Raw genomic sequence first — 21,963 nt, 5'->3', positions numbered from 1 at the left:
AGAAAAAAAAGCTGAAGGCCTCAAACTTCCCGACTTCAACATATATTACAAAACTTTAGTAATCAAAACAGAATAGTACTGGCATAAACAGACTTATTGTCCAATGGAACAGAATAGCCCCAAAATGAACCCTCATGTATATGGTCAAATGATCTTTGACAAGGGTGCTGAGGTCACACAATGGGAAAAGGATGGTCTCTTCAACAAATGGCATTGGGAAAACTGGATATCCACATGCAAAAGAATGAAGTTGGACCCTTGCCATACAAAGGTCCTATAAAATTTGACTACAAAGATGAACTCAGAATGGATCATACGCCTAACTGTAAGACCTGAAACTATAAAATTCCTGGAAGAAAACACAGGGGAAAAGCTTAATGACATTGGGTTTGGCAATTATTATTTGGATATTGACATGAAAAGCACAGGCAACAAGTGCAAAAATTAGACAAATGGGACTACAGCGAACTTACAAACTTACATGCAGCAAACGAAATAATCTAACAGTGAAAAGGCAACCTTAAAAAGTTTCTCAAGAGAACTTGACAAAAATCCAGAATATATTAATATAATGAAGTCTTACAACTCAATAATAAAAAATAAATAACCCAATTTAAAAATGGGCAAAGAACTTGACAGACATTTCTCCAAAGAAGATATACAAATGACCAACAAGCATATGAAAAGATCCTCAACATCAATAATCATCAGGGAAAGGGAAATTAAAACCAGAATAGTATCACCTCATACCTACTAGGATGACCACTATTAAAAAATTAATTAATTAATTAAAAATTAAATAAATAAATAAAAATAACAACAAGTGTTGGTAAGGATGTAGAGTACTTGGAGTCTCTGTACACTGTTGGTGGGAATGTAAAATAGTGCAGCTGCTATGGAAAACAGTATGGAAGTTCCTCAAAAAATTAAAAATAGAATTACCATATGACCTAGCAATCCCACTTCTGGGTATATATCCAAAAGAATTCAAAACAAGATTTCAAAGAGATATTTGCACGCTCATGTTCATTGCAGTATTAGTCACAATAGCCAACAACCTAAATGTCCACCAATAGATGAATAAAGAAAATTTGGTATATTCACACAATGGATAATATTCAGCCTTAAAAAAGAAGGTAGGCCGGGCGTGGTGGCTCATGTCTGTAATCCCAGCACTTTGGAGGCCGAGACAGGTGGATCACTTGAGGTCAGGAGTTTGAGACCAGCCTGACCAACATGGTGAATCCCTGTCTCTACCAAAAATACAAAAATTAGCCAGCGTGGTGACAGGCACCTGTGGTCCCAGCTACTCAGGAGGCTGAGGCGGAAGAATTGCTTGAACCCAGGAGGCTGGAGGTTGCAGTGAGCCGAGATGGCACCATTGCACTCCAGCCTGGGCAACAAAGCCAGACTCCATCTGAAAAAGAAAAAAAAGAAAAAAAAAAAAAAAGAAATAGGGCCGGGCGTGGTGGCTCACGCCTGTAATCCCAGCACTTTGGGAGGCCGAGGCAGGTGGATCACCTGCGATCAGGAGTTTGAGACAAGTGAAACCCCGTCTCTACTAAAAATACAAAAACTTAGCTGGGTGTGGTGGCGGGTGCCTGTCATCCCAGCTACTCGGGAGGCTGAGGCAGGAGAATAGCTTGAACTGGGGAGGCAGAGGTTGCAATGAGCCGAGATCGCGCCACTGCACTCCAGCCTGGGCAACAGAGTGAAACTCCGTCTGAGAAAAAAAAAAAAAAAAGGGAAATCCTATCATATGCTACAACACAGATGAACTCTGAGGACATTGTGTTAAGTGAAACAAACCAGCCACAAAAAGAAAAATGTTGCATGATTCCACTTATATGAAATATCAAAAATAGTCAAACTCTTAGAAATGGGAAGTAGAATGGTGCTACTAGTAGAATGGGGAAGAGAGAAAAGATGAGTTATTCAAGGGGTACAGAGTTTCAGTTTTGCAAGATGAACAAGTTCTAGAGATCTGTTTCACAACAGTTAACACTACTGTACTGTATCTTTAAAAATTGTTTTAAAAAGAGAGAGAAAACAGACAGACATACAGAGAAGATAGCAGTATGAAGATGGAGTCATTGACTGAAATGTCGTTAAGCAGCACATTGCTGTACTTTGCTCTGGCAGCCCTAGGAAACAAACACAAGGGCCCATATAAGAACGCTTGCAAGTGAGTGCAGGCTCTTTTTGTGACTGGGGCTCCCCGTTATTCTGAAATGTTACATTAGCCCACATTCAGCCTTTTAAGAATTCATTACAGTTTTAGCTGCTTTCTTCTTACCTACCTTTACGATGCCTTCTCTTCCTCTTATGCTCTGCCAAAGGTAACACAGTTTCTGTGTCCTATCTCTCTTCAAAAGGGCTTGCCTCTCTTTGGAATTTCAGTTCATCTGATTGCCTTGTGACCTCAACTCTCTGATGAGCTCAAGAAGCATCAAGACTTTGTGGATTATCAAGATTTTTCTCATTGTTAGGATGGGAACAATGTTCTCTTGCAACATTCTGCATCCTAAACAGAAGCAAAATTTTCAGCATTTCCTGAAAGATGATTCCAAGGGTTATTAATAGATTTTATGAGCGAAAAAGAATTGTGATTACACGTTTGGAATGTGTTAAGATACATTATAAACTTTCAAAAAAGACTGCAACATTTTCCAAACATGTCATTACAGAACCCTTTTGGCTTACAAAATCTCTTGTAGTTGTGTCAGACATTCTGTGTACCATAGTTTAGGAGATAATGAGTTAAATGCCTAGACATATTTTTTTTGTCCTCACTATATGGCAAAATTAGTGTCAGCAAATCAGTCGGGGGATATTTTCTTTCTGCCACTTCACCACTTTGACTGAAAATAAGATCTTTCTGTTTCTACATCACTTATGCTGGAAGATACGGTGACCTTTGCATTACTTTTGTCTCTTCTCAGGTTTTCTCCTGTTACTCATCAAATGCCAAAACGAGGAGATACTTGACTTCTTAAAAAATGAACATAAAGTTCCATCAAATAAATAAAATATGTAAAGCAAATTCAATAAACATATTTTAAATTAGTTAGAATAATGTATACTTACACGTTAAATATAACAACACAAATTTAATCAGCAACATGTTATACATAATGCTTTTGGTAAAATACTTTCCCTTTGAGTTGTCCATTTTAATGGTTCTGTGGTGTTCTTAATGTTTCTCCTCATTTCCTTTCCTTGAAATATGTGGAACATAAATTTTTTTTTAAAACATACATATTTCCATTATTTCCCTAAGTCTATGGTTCATTTAGTTTTCGTCTTTCAACCCTGAAAAAAATGGTGTGGGACAGATGTGACTTCAAATGTAATATTTATCTCTAAGTAAAAGATAGAAAAGAGAAAGCTTTCTAAGAAAGAAGAAAAAAATCACACAAGAACTAGCACATTTTGCAAGTGGAATACCATTTAGCTAAATATTCTTATCTTTTGCCTCAAAAATACCAGCTTTGTTTAGTGAGGTACTGCAGAGTCTACTGAAAGGCCTGTAGTCCGTCGCCACGTTCCCTACTTTATCTCTGGCCTGCAGACATGGCAATAATTCTCAGACTCAGTTTTAAATGACAAAAAAAAAAAAAAGACAGAATTAGGAAACTATACATACCATGAACAGAAAGACAAGTACTATATAATATCTATTAACTGTATGCACACACAGAGAGAGAGAATAGCTCTTATTTTGGTTACTGTATTGGTGAAAAATGTCTTGAGGTCTAATTCATCTAACTCCCAATCTTCCTACCCTGTTTAGTTGTGACTACATAAGAACCTATTTCTTTTTCTTTTTTTTTTTTTTTTTTTTTTTTGAGACGGAGTCTCACTGTGTTGCCCAGACTGGAGTGCAGTGGCACGGTCTCAGCTCATTGCAACCTCCGCCTCCTGGGTTCAAGAGATTCTCCCACCTCAGCCTCCCGAGTAGCTGGGATTACAGGCATGTGCCACCACACCTGGCTGATTTTTGTATTATTAGTAGAGACAGGGTTTCACCATGTTGGCCAGGCTGGTCTCGAACTCCTGACCTCAGGTGATCTGCCCGCCTTGTCCTCCCGAAGTGCTGGGATTACAGGTGTGAGTCACTGTGCCCAGCCAAGAACTTATTTCTAAGTTGCCAATTATCTACCTCAAAAGGAAGGAAGCCACAACCACTGGACTCTCATGCTACCTCATGATTAGAGGAGGAGAAACTGGGGTAATTGATGTGCTGGTTGCTATTTTTCACAGTTAACTTTCAAAAATATCCAATTACTAGGTTTAAATCAACCTTGGGAATGTCCTGGACATGATATAAGCTGAGATGGTAGCTGTGACTACCATCTCTCAAATGTAGCAGAGCCTTTGTAATGAACAGACTGTGTACATTTTATGCCAATAGGAAATTTCCTAATACAGAAAGGAAGTTTTTTTTTTTTTAGAAGAGTAACTGCACAATGTCTTATAGTTAAATAGGTTTTCTAGGTTTCTATGTAAGACTCAAATATCTGTGACCTGTGCCAGAGAACAAATTCTTGATTCCAGTTCAATCATTTCTGAGCAAGCTAACTCTCTAATAAGTCAAATTTATAACATGACTTTAGCCACTGTGCAGGACCTTCTGTACATTAACTTTACCTACTTTAATACTATTACATTCGCTTTGTCTTATTCTCTTTATGTCCCCATCCTACATACTATACGCATTTTAAAATATTTTTTAGAACAAGGCAGGATATAAATAAATTTAATTAATTCATCTTTTAAAATCATCTTGAAATATTAAGTCCTCATAATTTGGGCTACAGGTCTCATTGTCCCAAATATGCATCTCTGTGGGTACAGGTTAAATTCACTCCACTAATAAATAAGTTCTAAGGGCCCACCATGTGTCAGTCACTGTTCTCAATACTGGGGAAAATACCTATGAAGAGAATGCCAATCAGAGATAAGTACAATGGAGAACAGTAAAGCAGAGAAGACTAGGGATGCCATGTAGTGAGGTTACAATTTTAAATAAGATGGTCAAAGAGGGCCTCACTGAGGTCACATAACCTGAAGGGCCTAAAGAAGATGAGAGAGTAAACCAGATAGACATCTAAGGCAAGGGTATTCTAGGCACAGGGAATATCAAGTACAAAGGTCCTGAGGCAGAAGAAAGCTTGGCATTTCTAAGGATCAGCTAAGAGATCTGGGCTGGGTAGTCCAATAGATGGTAGAGAGGTAAGGAGAGAGCAGAGGCATATCAGGTAAGGCCCTGGAGACCATTATAAGGACTTAGGCTCATACTTGGAGTGAGATGAGAAGCAACTGAAGGGTTTTGGTTTGTGTGTTTGAGACAGGGTCTCGCTCTGTTACCCAGGCTGGAGTGCAGTGGCACAATCATGGCTCACCGCAGCCTGGACCTCCTGGGCTCCAGCAATCCTTCCACCTCAGCCTCCTAAGTAGCTGGGACTACAGGCATGTGCCACGATGCCCGGCTCATTTTTAAATTAGTTTTATTTTGTAGAGACTGGAGTCTCACTGTGTTGCTGGTCTTGAACTCCTGGCCTCAAGCAATCCTCCTGCCTTGGCCTCCGAAAGTGCTGGAATTGCAGGCGTGAGCACTGCACTCAGTCAAGAGGAGGATTTTGAACAGAGGAAGTTAAACAACCCAGAACTTACAGTACTGAAATATCTAAGTGAAGAGTGTTGGCTGTGGGAAGAATCAGTTGACAAATATTTACTGAATCCCTACTATTTGCTAGGCAATTTCCTAAACACTGGGCATACAGTGTAATAAAACATGCACCAGTCGTTGCCCTCCTGAAGGTTGTCTTGTAAGATTATTAATAAATGATTATATATGAGAAATAATTACAACTATGCTAGGTGTGAGAAAAAAATGGGTGATTTATGAAAGAATGATAGAGAAGGGAGGCCTAATCTAGTCTGAGATATGGAGGAAAGCTTCTTGGAAAAAATAATATTTAAAGTGAGACTGGTAGTACGAGTAGAAGTGGGTTATGCGAAGAGGAACAGGAGAGAGGAGGGCATTCCAAGCAGAAAGTATCTGCAAAAGCCCTAAAGAAAGCTGGGCGCGGTGGCTTACGCCTGTAATCCCAGCACTTTGGGAGGCCGAGGCGGGTGGATCATGAGGTCAGGAGTTCAAGACCAGCCTGGCCAACATGGTGAAACCCCGTCTCTACTAAAAATACAAAAATTAGCTGGGCATGGTGGCGGGCGCCTATAATCCCAGCCACTCGGGAGGCTGAGGCAGAGAAGTGCTTGAACCCGGGAGGCGGAGGTTGCAGTGAGCTGAGATTGCACCACTGCACTCCAGCCTGGGCGACAGAGCAAGACTCTGTCTCAAAAACAACAACAAATACTCTGAAGAAAAAAAAATGGCATTGTCAGAGAATTGGAAGACCATTATGGCTTGAGCTTAGTAGACAAAGAATGATTGAAGATTTGGAGTTGAATTCTAAGGGCAATAAGATATTAAGAGTTTAGATCAGAGGACCAAAAAGATTAGAATTGTATTTTTAAAAATCAGTCTAAAAGCAATGAGATTAGAGAGGGGAGGAGTAAATACAAAAAACCATTCAAGAGTTATTGCCAAAAGTGTAGGCGAAGATGATAAAATAAATAAGGATGGACATGGAAACAAAGGTGAATAATTTGAAAGATATTTAGGAAGTAGAAAAGACTGAATTTTGCAATGGATTAGTTTCATGAGGGTTGTGGAAGAAGGTCAGGGATAGCTGAAGTTGCCTAACTACTCTCTTGAACTTTCTCATAGGTAGATCCTACTTCCTACATGGAGAGGTAGTAATACCAATGCCATTTTTTGGCAGAGGTGTGGAGGAAGAAGGAACAACAAAATGTCAATTACATATAGTAATGAACCTTTTATGCCACAGCTGCCAATTGTCATAAACATAATAGCCTCGACTTATACAACCTTTGCAATTCATTCTGTCTCCATTAATGCAAGAAGTTTGGCCATGGCTGTTCAGGAAGAATGAGGCAGTTGGATTCTACATTATACATCTTCTGATAAATATTCATATTGCTAGGACTATATACATTCATATAATTTATAAGCAGAGAAAATTAATACCTTGTACAACCTTCTATCACAGTTTAAATAAGTAATTCCAGGGCACTAAAGACAGCATTTCAGTACACTAAAGCACTAAAAAATTAGTTCTTCATCAATGAATTGGAAAGCACAACCCTGGGAAGAAGCAGCCATGCCCTATTGTTCACGGACACTATAATAAAGTCACCTATGCTAACTTAACCAATGCTATCACCAAAGAGGGAGATACCTATTTTTAGGAGTAACAGTTGAACAAGTTAATGTCAGTGATTTATTTATCTTAAATCATTAAACTAAAGATAAACCTAGTTACTCAGAGAAAGAAAAGAAATGGCATTTTCTTTTCCAGAGACCATGAAATTCCCAGTCATGCTAACTACATTCTCGATAGCCTCTCTCTACTTAGTCCTCAAGTAATGCTAAAAGGAGGGTTTTGTTTGCCATTAGGCCAGAAAGATACAAGTAAAAAAAAATTAAAAAGCAAAATATTTGATACAATCTTTCTGCTAGTAGAGGTTGAAACAACCTTTTAAATGCTATTATCAGAATAGATATTAAAATATTAAATATCCATAAGGCATATAGGCTTTCTCTGTGCTACAAAATAAAAAATATTTCAATTACACCATAAGTCAAATTGATATTAAATTCTTTGTCACAATTAGTAGTATAAAGTGAAAAAAAATGCTGAGTCTCCTAGGAATCCAAATATGTAGGAAGGCATTAGTGCCAAAACGGTACTCCAAGAACAGCAACTGACGGGCAGGCACAGTGGCTCATGTCTGTAATCCCAGCACTTTGGGAGGCCAAGGCAGGTGGATCGCTTGAGCTCAGGAGTTCAAGACCAGCCTGGGTAACATGATGAAACCCCATCTCTACAAAAAATACAAAAATTAGCCGGGTGTGGTGGCATGTGCCTGTAGTCCCAGCTACCTGGGGAGGCTGAGGTGAGAGGATCACTTGAGCCTGGTGGGTCAAGGCTGAAGTGAGCCATGATCATGGCGCTGCTGCCGCCTGTGCCATTGCACTCCAGTCCGGGTAATAAAGTGAGACCCTGTCTCAAAACAAAAAAGAGGCCGGGCATGGTGGCTCACGCCTGTAATCCCAGGGAGGCTGAGGCAGGTAGATCACCTGAGGTCAGGAATTTGAGACCAGCCTGGCCAACGTGGCAAAACCCCATCTCTACTAAAAATACAAAAATTAGCTGGGCGTGGTGGTGGGCGCCTGTAATCCCAGCTACTTGGGAGGCTGAGGCAGGAGAATCGCTTGAACCCAGGAGGCAGAGGTTGCAGTGAGCCAACATTGTGCCACTACACTCCAGCCTGGGTGACAGAGCCAGACTCTGTCTCAAAAAAAAGAAAAAGAGAAAGGAAAAGGAAAAGAAAGAACAGCAAGTGCAACTCACAGGAAAAAAAAAGTACATTTTATTTAATGACCAAGTACACACACGTTCACACACACATTTGTACATATAACTAAGACAATTTTTTACTCTTACCACGTGGGATGCATTGTGAAATATTCTATGTTCTTTCATTTAAAGAAAAATGAGGGTCACATTTTAGTAAAAAAGTTTCACAAATCACTAATATGTTACAACCTATAACTCCCATAACTGCTCTAAAGCATTAACAATGCTAAGCTATAATTTTAGGGGAATATATATTCATGCTCCTTCTTAGAACTAGCCCATGATAGTATTTTAGGGACTCAACTCAGAGAAAAAAAATTTAACATAGCCTTGTTGCCATGTATCCAACCTGGACATGGTACATGCTTTCAGTGAGTTTAAATCACCTACTTTCCTAGGCCCAAAATCTGAGGGAATGACTTCCAACTATGTAACAGGACCCTTTGTCTGTATTATACATTTTATATATGTCTTTTCATGTACATTATTTCATTTGATCCTCACAACAACCCTGTGAGGTAGGCCGGGGGGAAAATGTTAGATTCACTTTATAGATGACGAAGTTAAGGTTCAGAGAGGTTAAGTGACTTTCACAGTTACCATATACCTAGTACAAGGCAGACAGAATAAGAACCGCTAACTTTTGTGGTTGGGGGCCCTTTTCTCTAAACCACATAGCTTCTGAGAGTATAATGTAACCCAAAATATTTTTACTGCTTCATCCTCATTTCCTTATTGTTAATTCAACTTTTTTTTTTTTTAGACGGAGTCTTGCTCTGTCACCCAGGCCGGAATGCAGTGGCGCGATCTCGGCTCACTGCAGCCCCCGCCTCCCGGGTTCAAGTGATTCTCCTGCCTCAGTCTCCCGAGTAGCTGGGATTACAGGCGCCTGCCACCACGCCTGGCTAATTTTTGTACTTTTAGTAGAGATGGGGTTTTGCCATGTTGCCCAGGCTGGTCTCAAATGCCTGACCTAAGGGCATCCAGCTACCTTGGCCTCCCAAAGTGCTGGGATTACAGGCGTGAGCCACCATGCCCGGCCTGTTAACTCAACTTTTTATAGGATACGATAAAAGACCTAATTCTAAATTCATCATGTTAAATTTATGCTTCTCTATCAATGAAAACTTATGGCCACAGAACACATTTTTTTTTTTTTTTTTGAAAGCACTGTCCCCTTGGCTCTAGTCTAAAGGAACATAAGCAATATGAAGGACCCTAGAGGCCAAGGAAATTGAAGAGAAGTCAGAGGAAGGGATATAAAATGGAATGTATTAATGGATTTTAGTTCCTTTAAGCTTGTACTTTTGTGAGAGGGTTCAATGGAGGGCTTTAATGCAGACGAGACTTGAAGCTTTTGAAGAAGATCTAAGTCTTGATGAGGTTATTCAAACTCAAATCTTGAATGCATAATGATGATAGGCCACGGTCTTCAAAAACGTGGTACTTGATGCTTGAAAACAAAACAAAACACAAAAAAATTCTACTACAAGTCTAATAATTTTTTAAGGGAAATTAAAAACTACTTTTTGGTCAGTAATTAATCAGATTACTAGATACCATGCTAAAAGAACAAAAGGAGAAAATCAAAAACAAAGAAAAGGAAAAAAAAATTTTTGAAAAGGTACAGTAGACAGAATGGCTGAATATGTTCATTGGCTTATCTCTTTGATTAATACCCTTCACTGAAAATTGCAACAGAATTTAAAGTTCTTACAGATTCTCCCTGGGGCTGTAGTCAGATACACTGATTTAATGATAATTTATTGTATGTCTTTGATCTCTATCCATGATATCAAATTGTCTTAAAGAGCTTTTGACCTCTGAAAGCATAGCCAAAATGCTTGTTGGAAGAGATAGCATAAAATGATGTTCACTTTGTGGGGTAGGGAAATAAACTGATGTGGAAGTATTATGGTTCAAAAATATTGTAACATTTAAACAGGGAGAAAAAGAAACAAAGCCTTCAAATAGAAAAATTCAGACCCCTTTGCAAGGTTCAAATGAAAAACATATAGTAAAAATATTGTAAACATGTGCATGATGCAACAAAAGACGGGTTATAGCCCTCTGAAATTTCAGCACAGTAAATAATTACCAGAGGCCTCTGTCCCTCAGGGTATACTAGCCTCTGTTCCATACCTCTCCCTTCTCTTTTTCAGAAGAGGTTTTTAATCTCACTGACTTAATTTTGTGCTCATTCTGTTTATCTTATATGCTTGTATAAACCTGCCTAAAAACTAATAATAATAACAGCTAATATTTACTGAATCTATACTTTGTGCCAGGCACTGCTCTAGACACTTTATGTAGATTAATTCCTTTAATCCTCACAACAGTCCATGAATTAGATACTACTATTGTCCCCTATTTACAGATAAAGAAACTGAAGTACAAAAAAATTAAGAAATTCAGGTAATTACCCAGCTGGTAAATAGTAGAGACGGGATTCAAACTTGGGCTCTCTGGCTCCAGAACAGAAAGCAACACCCACCACTCTACAAAATTGGTTTCAATACAACAGAATTTACCAGGACCAGGGCTTTATCTTAATCAGCATTGTGCCATGTCACAATCTTTCACTTCATGTTATGATTAGAAAGCACAGTGACTAATATAAATTCCCCAACAGTAGTAATATAGAGTCCGTTTCAGCAGTCACTGCTCAGAAGTGACACCCTGTGGGAATGTCAAAGCAGTTTAAAAATGAAGCACGCACTAAAATATTATAGTGATAAAGGATTCTGACAACTTTACTCCTTTTTTTGCTTAGGTATATTTTCTATAACCTAATTTTTGTAAAGTGGATATGAATTACTTGTATGATTTTTTAAAAGTTTTTTCAAGCATGCCATCACCATTATTGGCATTATATATATTGAACTTACGCTAAAACTATTACATAAGTTTGTTCTTGCTCTACTTGAATAGGCAAAAAAAAAAGTTATTCAAGATAAAGTAAGCTTTATGGTAATAATGAAATAATAATAATAGCTACTTTTACTTAGGCAAGACTTTATATACATTAACCTTCAGTAAATTCCTTTTTACAGCTGAGGAAATTGAGGCTTGAAATGAATAATAAAACTTAATTAATAGACTGCAGCCCAGATTCAAATCTGTCTGTATTACTCTAGAGTTTGCGCTCTTTCCACTATACAATGCAGCCTCTCCAAATGCCAAAATATCTGTCCGACTGTCTTTTGTTATTAAACACACTGAAGAGATCTTTCTAAAATTCAGGTATTCTTCCTTTCTTCAATAGAAAATACTAAACATAAATTATTTCTGTTCAGTCAGGGTTATCATTTTGAACATCCATTAATATAGAGCTGTTTTCATCTTATCAAAAGGACTCAGGTTGCTACAATTTTAAATTAGCTGGTCTGCTTTATGAGTTTTTTCTTTTTTTCTTTGCCTCTAATAGAAGCACCTGGACTATTCATGATTTGTTACTTCTAATATCTCATGGAGTTAGATACCAGCTAATTAAGCCTATCAGAATTGTGTCTAAAATAAAAGTAAACTGAGTAAGGACCTGAGAAACGCATGTTAATTTTATGTCTTATAATTTGAAGTTCAAGTAATTTTAAAATTTATGTCCTGGTTATGGGTGAGGTAAGGTTGGTGGATAAGTGACCAGTGGATATGTTAGCTATCAGTATTTAAATATAGGAATAAGAGATTAAACCCATTGACAATAAATCACTTCATTACACTATAAAAAAGTTTTTAGGATTTGAAAGAGGCCTCCGGAATAATCTAGTACACTCTCCCTTACAATGAAAAATCCCCTCTACAGTGTTCCTGATGTTCAAATTCTGCTTAAGCAACCCTAATTACCAGGAGTTCACTGCCTCTCAACACAGTCTGCTTCACTGCAAACTATTAATAGTTCTATACGTTCTCTTATTTTGAATGAAATTTGGCCTCAAATAACAGAGAACAAGCATACTTCCTATGGAGTTTCTCCAACCCTTCCAAAGTCTTCTAAAAAGTCCCAGTCCCCTCAATCTAGATCATCACAATTACCCTTTTATAGGATCAAAACTTCGATTAAAAACAGTTCTCCTGTTCTGCAAGGTAATCAAATCCGTTTTTGTGTATTAATGTTTTATAGGTTAAAGGGATCTGTTTAATCTTGGTTAATCTTGGTCATAAACAATTGGAATGCTAGGAAAGACTTATGTTCTAGTTCAATTCAAATTGAACAGCAATAAATTTTTGAGTTCTCTCTTCTTTCTGCCCTCCCCAAAACAACACACAACAGAATCTCAAAAAAGATGGTTAACATAATAGTTTATGTTGCTACATTTTAATTTTCTCACTTAAGCTTAGGTCTGCCTTCCTGTCATTTCGACTCTGTGAATAATCTTAAAACTTCCAAAATTATTTAAGCTACTCGCAAAATCACCAACTAGCCTATGACAGGCCCAGCTCTAAGGCCTTAATGCACTTATTTATTTATTTATTTATTCTTATTGACTAACTCGATAACTTCCTATCTGGTTTTCTGGAATATATATATATATACACACACACACATACACATACATATTCTCTCTCTCTCTCTCTCTCTCTCTATATATATATATATATACACACACATATATTTCTGGAATATATATATTCTCCCTATATAAAGTATATATATTTTTCTGGAATATATATATTCTCTCTATATAAATATATATATTTCTGGAACATATATGTATGTAATATACATAGATATAGGTATAATATACTATGTATCTATGTACACACATATATACACACACATACAGAAGCAGCTTTCCTCAATTCTGTGTTTTCTACATGTAATTTTTACATTCAGGTTCATCTCCTTTCTTTCCATGTCACCTTTACCATATTCTATCCTCTTGATTTAGGAAAACAATCTGTCCTTGGATTCAATTCATTGCTATCCATTCACTTAGCAAGAATAAGGAGTCTAAATCTAGGCATCCCACTCACTGATTTCCCCTTCATGATGATAGTGATTAATCCCAAGGACATTAGGAAACAAAGCATCATTTAACAGAGATGACCACATGCAAAATACTCTGCCAAGTTTGCCCAGGCTGGAGTGCAATGGCACAATCTTGGCTCACCGCAACCTCTGCCTCCCGAGTTCAAATGATTCTCCTACCTCAGCCTCCCAAGTAGCTGGGATTACAGGCATGTGCCACCATGCCCAGCTAATTTTTTGTATTTTTAGTTGAGATGGGGTTTCTCCATGGTTGTCAGGCTGGTCTCGAACTCCCGACCTCAGGTGATTCGCCCACCTCGGCCTCCCAAAATGCTAGGATTACAGGCATGAGCCTATAACTTCTTTTATTCTACTAATCATGACTCAACCCCTAGTTAGCAGCCTTCATTATGAATTTCAACAGACACACAAAAAGTTGTATCATATAGGTATGTATCTTATAAAGCCTATTCTCAAGCAAGTTTCTAATGAAATCCCTATTAAAAAATAAAGATTATTATTTAAATTTTTCATATAATTCATTTTACTTATCTATTACTACTATTCCAAATGTCCTACAATAAAAATGTGGGAAGACAAAAATGTTTATCAAAGTAAAAGTCACCAGAATTTTCTGCTGCATTCCCAAGGCAGATAATCAGCCAATTCAAAGTAATACAAAATGAGATTACCAATTATATAAATTATTTTTCTGGTTTGCTGATTTTACTAACAGAACAAGCTATTCTTCGAAATGCCTTAAGCCAGTTCTAAACATCAAGAACAAAGTAAAATAATAAGAGTTGTTTAAAAAGTCCCTAAATAGCAATTCAAATAAAACAAAGTTCATCCTATTCAGTAATACTGTGAAGTTCAGAACTATGCCACTGCAATACTAACCTAGCTTGCAAACAAAGGTAACACCCATGGTATCACCTGGTCAGGTCAGCAACATGCAATATACGGTAAATGAATACTGAATTCGGCAAGACTAAGCACTGAGTATTCTTAAGATCTTAATAGTAACAATCTAACGTCAAGGTTTAAAATCTATTACAATGGACTGGAATAGACTGCAGCTCTGAAAAAAACTTAACTCATTTGTGTAACCCTACTTCTTCTAAATAGTCCAAGTATTATAAGAACAGAAAGTCATAAGGGAATAGTAAAAGGCTCTCATAATTGTTAAATTATCCTAAAGCCTTGCTGTTTGTTTCTTAGTATTATGAAAATACAAACATGCTCATAGTAAAAAAAAATCAACCCAGCAGAAATAGTATATGGAAAAAATGTGAGATGTAAGTCTCTTCTTCCTACTCTAGGCCTCTAGTCTCATTCCCCAGGGTAATCTGTCAATAATTCCTTACACTGGTTTGAAGAAGTTTTGTTTGTATGTATATAAATGTATGCTTTATATAAACACAAATGAAAACATACTATATGTAAAGTTCTTTTTATTGTTTTCTCAGTTAACAACGTATATTAGAGATTTTTCCATATCTGCATCTCTGCACCTACTTTGTCCTAAGAGCTGCAAAGTATTACTCTGTATAAAGGCAGTCATTTAACTAGACCTCTGTTGAAGCACAGGCTATTTCTAGCAGGTTGATTTTTTTTTTTAATTTCAAACAATATGGTGACAAAAATCTTTGTATGCAAATTTCTGTGTGTAAGGCCAAATAGATCTGAAAGATGAATTCCTAGAAGTACTGCCTGCTATAGAATTAAACAAATTCTAAACAAGAAGCCAGTGTATCTACAAAGGAGACCAGCAAAAAACTGTAAGTTTAATGCTTAGTGATTAAAAGGTGAAAAATATTATCATAAAGTGAGAAGTTAAGGTTCTGAAAATGAACAAACTGATCAATTAAAAAAGGCAAAATGGGAGAAAAGAAATTTTGCCCCCTTGAGACAGAAAGATAAAAGGCCTGGAGAATCAACCACCAAACAAATTTTTTTTAAAAGAAGAAGAAAGAAAAAATAAAATAGTATAAATAAGGCAGAATAAAGAAACAAAGACATTTTTTGGCCTCTTTTCTTGCTTAAACCTGAGGCACAAGATAAAATTGATCACTAGATTTGATACATATACTATTACATAGCAAAACTTGGACGCAAGATAATTTAAATGACTATTTGAGGCCTCATTTCTACACGGATCCACAGATTAAATTATTTCTACCTGGATGTAAAGTTTTGAAAGGAGGTTCCCCCCTAAAAAAAGAAAGCAGAGCAGTAGCCTTCCAGGAACAATATAAATATAGCTTGCCAATCTTAAATTTCTGATCAACTTTACAGGAAAATAAGAACAATTGCTTCATATATACAAAACAAACCTCTCTTTGGAAGGTCTTGATTAAAACATAGATTAAGAACTGTATTTTTCAATTACAATCCTATAATTTCCTAGGCAAATTTAAGATTGGTCTACCATCTCACCAAACATAAAACACAGTCAACTACTTACCTCTCCCAAAGTGCTAGGATTTGAATGCCATAATACATATTGACTCATGTTTTTGTCCATTAATGGTCCGTGGGTTTCTTCAAATGAAGTCCATTTTAGAGTCCATAGATATCAGTGTTCTGCAAAACTAAAAACCTCAAGAATGTCAATGTACAGACCTAAGGTACCACTGAGATACCAACTCATTATGAATAAAAGTTATACTACACAGACATTTAGATGTCCAGAGTTTAGTGGACATCACATTGAACAGCAGATTGACACTGAACAGGAGACTGAGGTAGCAAAATTAGACTGCATTTTTAAGTAAGACAATAATATTAACATAAATCTACAGGATCTCAAAACATGACTTTGTACCATAATTTTATGTATTCTAAGGGTGGCACCACAGTAACAGTATACACAAATGGGCATGATTCTGGGCACTTTCCAGAAATTGGGAACACAAGGTTTAAGGGTATGTAAACTTAAAATTTAAACAGTGCAATAATATATTTACATGTCAACTTTTTGGAGTTTTCAACCTATTTTAAGAACATATTAGATTTTTACATCTAAAAAATGCTTACGAGTTTCATCTTCATAAAACACACACACACACACACCCGTATGACATAAATTCAGGGTTTCCTACCCCACTATACCCAATCTAACAGTAAGATTCTGAAACCAGAGCTGCTATCTCATTATGTAGCCCATCAACATTCACCTCACTGGACTAGGTAGTAATTCATGCCAAGATTTCATTACACAGCCTGATGACAGTCTCATCTGCACTTTTTTTCCATTTGACAACCAAAACCAGTCTGGTTACAGTAGTTGTTTTTTAGGTCCCTGCCCACTTTTTATCACATTTTTAAAATTAATTTTTATTTTTTAAATTTTATTTATTTATTTATATTTTATATTCATTTATTTATATTTCCTGAGGAGTTAACTCTGTCGCCCAGGCTGGAGTGCAGTGGCACAACCTCTGCTCCTGCAACCTCCCCCTCCTGGCTTCAAGCGATTCTCCTGCCTCAGCCTCCCAAGTAGCTGGGATTACAGGCTCGCGCCCCGCCCGGCTAATTTTTTCCATATTTTTAGTAGAGATGGGGTTTCACCATGTTGGCCAGGCTGGTCTCGAACTCCTGACCTCAAGTGATCCGCCCACCTTGGCTTCGCAAAGTGCTGGGATTACAGGTGTGAGCCACCATGCCCGGCCCCACTCGTTATCACATTTAAGACACCTAAACAAGTACTTCCAACAAAGGAAACAGTTTAATCTTCTTTTGGGGACCCTCTATTAATACAACTGTTTGGAAGGAGTTAACCTTACTTATAAACACCAGCTGTAATCTCTGGATTTTTATAAATTACTATTTTCATTTTTATAATGGAAAATATAAGGTATATTCTCAATTATAACATTTTTAGTGAGTTAAAATTCTCACATCTCAAATGTAAGTAGTACACTTACTTATAAGATAAGGAAGAAAACAAGAAAAAGGAAAGTGGCCGCGCGTAGTGGTTCAGGCCTGTAATCCCAGCACTTTGGGAGGCCGAGGCTCTACTAAAAATACAAAAATTAGCTGGGGGTGGTGGCGCGTGCCTGTAATCCCAGCTACTTGGGAGGCTCTGGGAGGAGAATTACGTGAACCAGGGGGTCGGAGGTTGCAGTGAGCGGAGATCGCCACTGTACTCCAGCCTGGCGACAGAGAGAGACTCCGTCTCAGAAAAAAAAAAAAGAAAGAAAGAAAAAGGAAAGTAAGTTTACTTTGCTTAAAAGAAAGCATTAAGAACAGTCAGCACTACAACAGCAGTTTATTTACAACAGTGCAACTCCTCCCTGGTATCATTTCCCTACAAGTTCTTCCCAGAAAAGTAAAGGAACCTGAAAGAAGCCAAAGTAAATGACTCATCCTCTCCACCCGGATAAGAATACTAAGACACATTTCTAAATTTCAATAACCATAAAAAACAAAACTAACAAAAACCAACAATGTCCTGGGTATCTCCTGCACGAGCATCCTCATAAATCCCTGGTTAGCAAACTAAACTGGAGTCATTTCTACATTCAGAGGTTAGAATACTGAAATTTGGGAGAGGTTCTGCCAGGGAGCCAGAATCATGTTGGTTGGTTCATTCATTCATTCATTCCTTCCTTCCACAACATCTAAAGAATGCCTACTTGCGACAAGGCACTGTGCTACGAGTTAAGAGACAAAAAGTCGAGGTCCCTGTCCCCTATTAGCAGAACAGGTCGGGGTAGGTGAACCCTAGGTCAACTCATCTCAGTGCCCCAGGCTCCGTCTCTCCAACATAAGCGCCAATGATCGGAAACCCATGACCCCCAGCCATGTCTGATTCCTAGAAGACTCAACCTGTCTGTATTTCCTCGACGACTTCGGGCCCTCAAGACCAAGTTCCCAAGAGTTCTCCATATCCTCAACCCCTCAGAGTCTCATGCCAAGGAGCCTTTTCTCCAGCCACCACCTAATGCTGTCCATTACCTAAGCTGTGTCCACCCGCGCTTAGGGCCCCGAGCGACCTAGGCCATCAACTCCAGCTGCCACCCTCGCCCCCGTTCAGATCCGCCCGCAGGTTACCTGTCTGGGATCCGAGGCTCCCAGCGCATCCCAGACGCTCCGCCCCACCCATGGCGTCACCCTCCACAACCAGGTACCGCCTCCCCTGCGTAACTTCCCGTGCGCCACGTCCGGCCGGAATTCCACCGGACCCGCAGTCCCGCTGAGCGCGCGACTCGGCCAGTGACGTCACTTCCGACCTGTTCTTTGCGTTCACCTGGCATCCTGATGCGCTGCAGATCTTCCTTGTCGGATTTTATTTCGCCAGTTTGCTTCTCCGCCTGTGTATCTAGCCTGGAAAAGTGCATGTTATCTTTTTGCAAACTTCTTTAGCCTTCTTTTCGGCAGCCACTGCCCTCTGCTCCTTCTGTAGCTTGGACTCATCACTGGTCAAATTCACCTGGCCTCTTGGAGAAATCATGATTGTTACTGTGATTTTTCTTATTTATCTACCTAGTGGAGTGCTAAGAGTGCAGGCAGTGAGGTTGTGCTATCTGGTTTCAAGTGCTGCTTCTCACTTGTAACAGTGTTACCTGGGCATGTTACTTAACCTCTCTGTGCCCACTTCAAGTGTGAAACATAATACTAGTACCTAGAAAATAGGACGATTGTATTACTTGAGATAATACGTGGAAAGCACTGGCACATTGAAAGCATTCGATGAGTGTTAACCATTACTTTTTGCACTACTATGCACTCTTATTCCCTGTTGGAACATACCTGTGCTTAAGGACAACTGGAACCAGATTTCCTGCTACCCTTTATGTTCCCCCCACTTTTTTTATTTTTACAGATACTCAGCTTTTAATTAATTGATGATGCCTGGCACCCTCTTCGGAACTGTGAGCCCCTCCAGACAAAGTTGGAATCTTATATAGAAAACAACCTTAACCCTGCTGGAAATAACCTGCTTAGTTATTGTGCTAGGTAATGGGGGAAAGTTGAATAAAACCCAGGCCTACCCTCAAGAACGTGGAGATAATAAATGATAGTGGGAGGAAGGAAGTCAACCCAGGAAAAAGCAGAAGGGACCAGCTGAGCTGAAGATTTATCCTTAGCATAAAAATTTCGCAGAATGACAGAACTGAAAGGAACTTTTAGAGGCAATCACTTAGTCAACCTCTTGCTGTTACAGGTAAGGAAAATTGGATCCAAAGAAGCGTCTAAATGTCACACAATGAGTTTCAATGCTATCACCAAAAGTAGAGTCTCGAAATGCCTGCCACCTCTCCCCATTCCCAAAATCTGCCTCAAAATGTTAATAAGGTAAGGGTAGATTCACTTTTAAATCCTTCCCTCTCAAGTGAAAAGGATTAGGAAAATCCCAGTCCTGGAGAGACAAGGGCAATGTAACCTAGATGCCGCCTAATTGTGATGAACATCTGAATGTTTGGTGTGGCCATTGCATTCATTTGAAACACAGTATTTCCGTTCCCCTGGCAAACTTCTTATATTTACCCAGAAGTAGAGAGTAAAGTATCAGCTCCTGTGAGCTCTACCTTCAATTTTAACTGGCTGGACAGGAATGAGTAACAGATCCGACAAACTCCAGAAGGTAATATAGACTCTGAATGCACGGTCAATGATGTGGCATAATTGCATTTAGTTTTCTCTAATTGGAAGCAATTTCTCTTAATAATTATTCAACCTTTGTTTAGGAATATGACAGAGCTAGCATAGGCATTATTATTATTATTATTATTGAAATGTTGGTAATGGGACCATTGAATGAAAAATAATTCAATATTAATGTTATCTCATAGGCCCATCTTGTTCCCTCATTCAACCAATGGCACTTTTTCTCCTTTGATACTAATATACTATAACTTAATACAAATAAATACAAAACAGGATGATACTTTAATCAAATTTAAAATCATTTGAATGACATATTTATGTTTCAAACAATCACAATTTACTTAGGTCTTAAAGTCAACTTGTTTGGGTTCTATGCCAAGCCCTGCTATTAACTAGCCATATGACCTTAAATCACTTTACCCCTCTGGCCTTAATTTCCTGTTTGTTCCATATAACAAACCATGTATTAATCTGTTTAGTAGAAAACCTGCATGTTCCTTATCACTGTGACCACTAGATGGCAGGTGTTAAGGGACTCTTTTCCTTGCTTCCTTTCTGGCTAAACAAAAACGTCATTGTCCAGTACCACCTATCTGAACAACTCCCTATACTAGTGATGATTGAGTATCCCAAGACTTTGAGAGAGGATACGTCTAGAATGTTGAATGAATGAAAGGATTCCAGTATTTGTTCTGGGCCTTCTATCCCTTACTACTGCCACCCCTGCCCCTTCTATTAAAACAGTTCCTCTTTTTAACCTATGGTGGTGGGAAGAGGAAGAAAAGATGAGATAACACAAAGAGGAGTTGGATTAGGAGGAGAACAGAGAAGAAGACATTGTATTGCATCTCAAAGTAAACATTGGTGCACTATGGTATTTTTGGATGGAATAATATGTCTAGGACTTATTTTAAAATAATACAGTATCAGATGATAACTATTTGTCATACATTGATATTGTTGTTACATTATATTCTTCTTTCTCTTTTTGTGCATGCTGGAAATCTTCCTTAATACAAAGTCAAAAATAAGAGATCATGAGTGCATTTCTCTTTCTATAGACAAGATTGAATTCAAACTAGCCCACTGAATCTCAGGATGTTTTTGCCTGATGTTACAGAAAACTTGTTACAGATTGGGTATTCCAGATTGGAGATGAGAAGATTTTTGTTAGGAATGGAGTGGAAGCAGGATTGTTCAGAGGAAGTAGTTGAACTGCTATTCAGGTCCAGCAAATCCTCAGCCATCCTGGGAGGGAGCTTTAGAGTAAGTATTGCCCATCAAGAGTATCATTGTCAGGCTAAAATGGCCAGCCCCTTATACTAGATGCTGTCTGCCCTATAAAGGGTGTAATCTCAAGCAAGGTGGCCTTCTGCAGCTGAAGCAGACCCTGAAGAAAATAGCTGGGGGCTGCCTGCTAACCACATTCCCTACACCTGGGCAGCAAGTGCTTCCTTGAAAGGGAATCTGGGCAGCGTATCTTTGCATCTTCCACAAAATGCAACACAAATTGGCTTAAACAATAAGGGCATATCTTGACTTCTATAACTGGAGTGTTATGACAGGCATCAGGGTTGGTTGCCTCAGCAACTCGACGATATCATCCAGGACCCGTATTTGTTTCTGTCATGCTCTGCCATCAGTAGCATCTTCTTCCACTTATGGCCAGCTTTCCTTGAGATGGCAAAATCGCTCTAGCAGTTTGTGTTCGTATCTACACACTGTACACACCCTGAGGGGATGGACACACGTTCAGTACAGGCATACCTCATTGTATTGTGCACCACTTTCTTGTGCTTCTCAGATACTGCATTTTTAACAAATTGAAGGTTTGTAGCAATTTTGTGTAGAGTAAGTCTGTCAGTGCCATTT

General features: G+C 38.4%; 1 protein-coding gene across 3 annotated transcripts in view; it reads right to left on the bottom strand.

Annotated features, from left to right (window-relative positions):
- MAP3K13 (mitogen-activated protein kinase kinase kinase 13) overlaps positions 1 to 18,631 on the bottom strand; it is a 202,246-nt gene extending 183,615 nt beyond the window's left edge. The window contains exons 1-3 of one of the 3 annotated variants that reach the window (XR_010125796.1): positions 18,535 to 18,631; positions 15,944 to 16,070; positions 8,498 to 9,960 (exon numbers count right to left, since the gene is read on the bottom strand). The gene's annotated coding sequence lies outside the window, so the exon portion shown is untranslated. Of the gene's footprint in view, positions 1 to 2,300; positions 2,412 to 8,497; positions 9,961 to 15,943; positions 16,071 to 18,534 lie in introns of those variants that run through there. The other 2 variants (XM_054483563.2, XM_063662490.1) reach the window with 2 other exon arrangements.
- Between the last annotated feature and the right edge of the window lie 3,332 nt (positions 18,632 to 21,963).

This window comes from Pongo pygmaeus, chromosome 2 (genome assembly GCF_028885625.2).
Source record: "Pongo pygmaeus isolate AG05252 chromosome 2, NHGRI_mPonPyg2-v2.0_pri, whole genome shotgun sequence".
Classification (NCBI taxonomy): domain Eukaryota; kingdom Metazoa; phylum Chordata; class Mammalia; order Primates; family Hominidae; genus Pongo; species Pongo pygmaeus.
The sequence above is the reverse complement of the archived record's forward strand: the minus strand, read 5'-3'. Positions and strand labels throughout refer to the sequence as shown.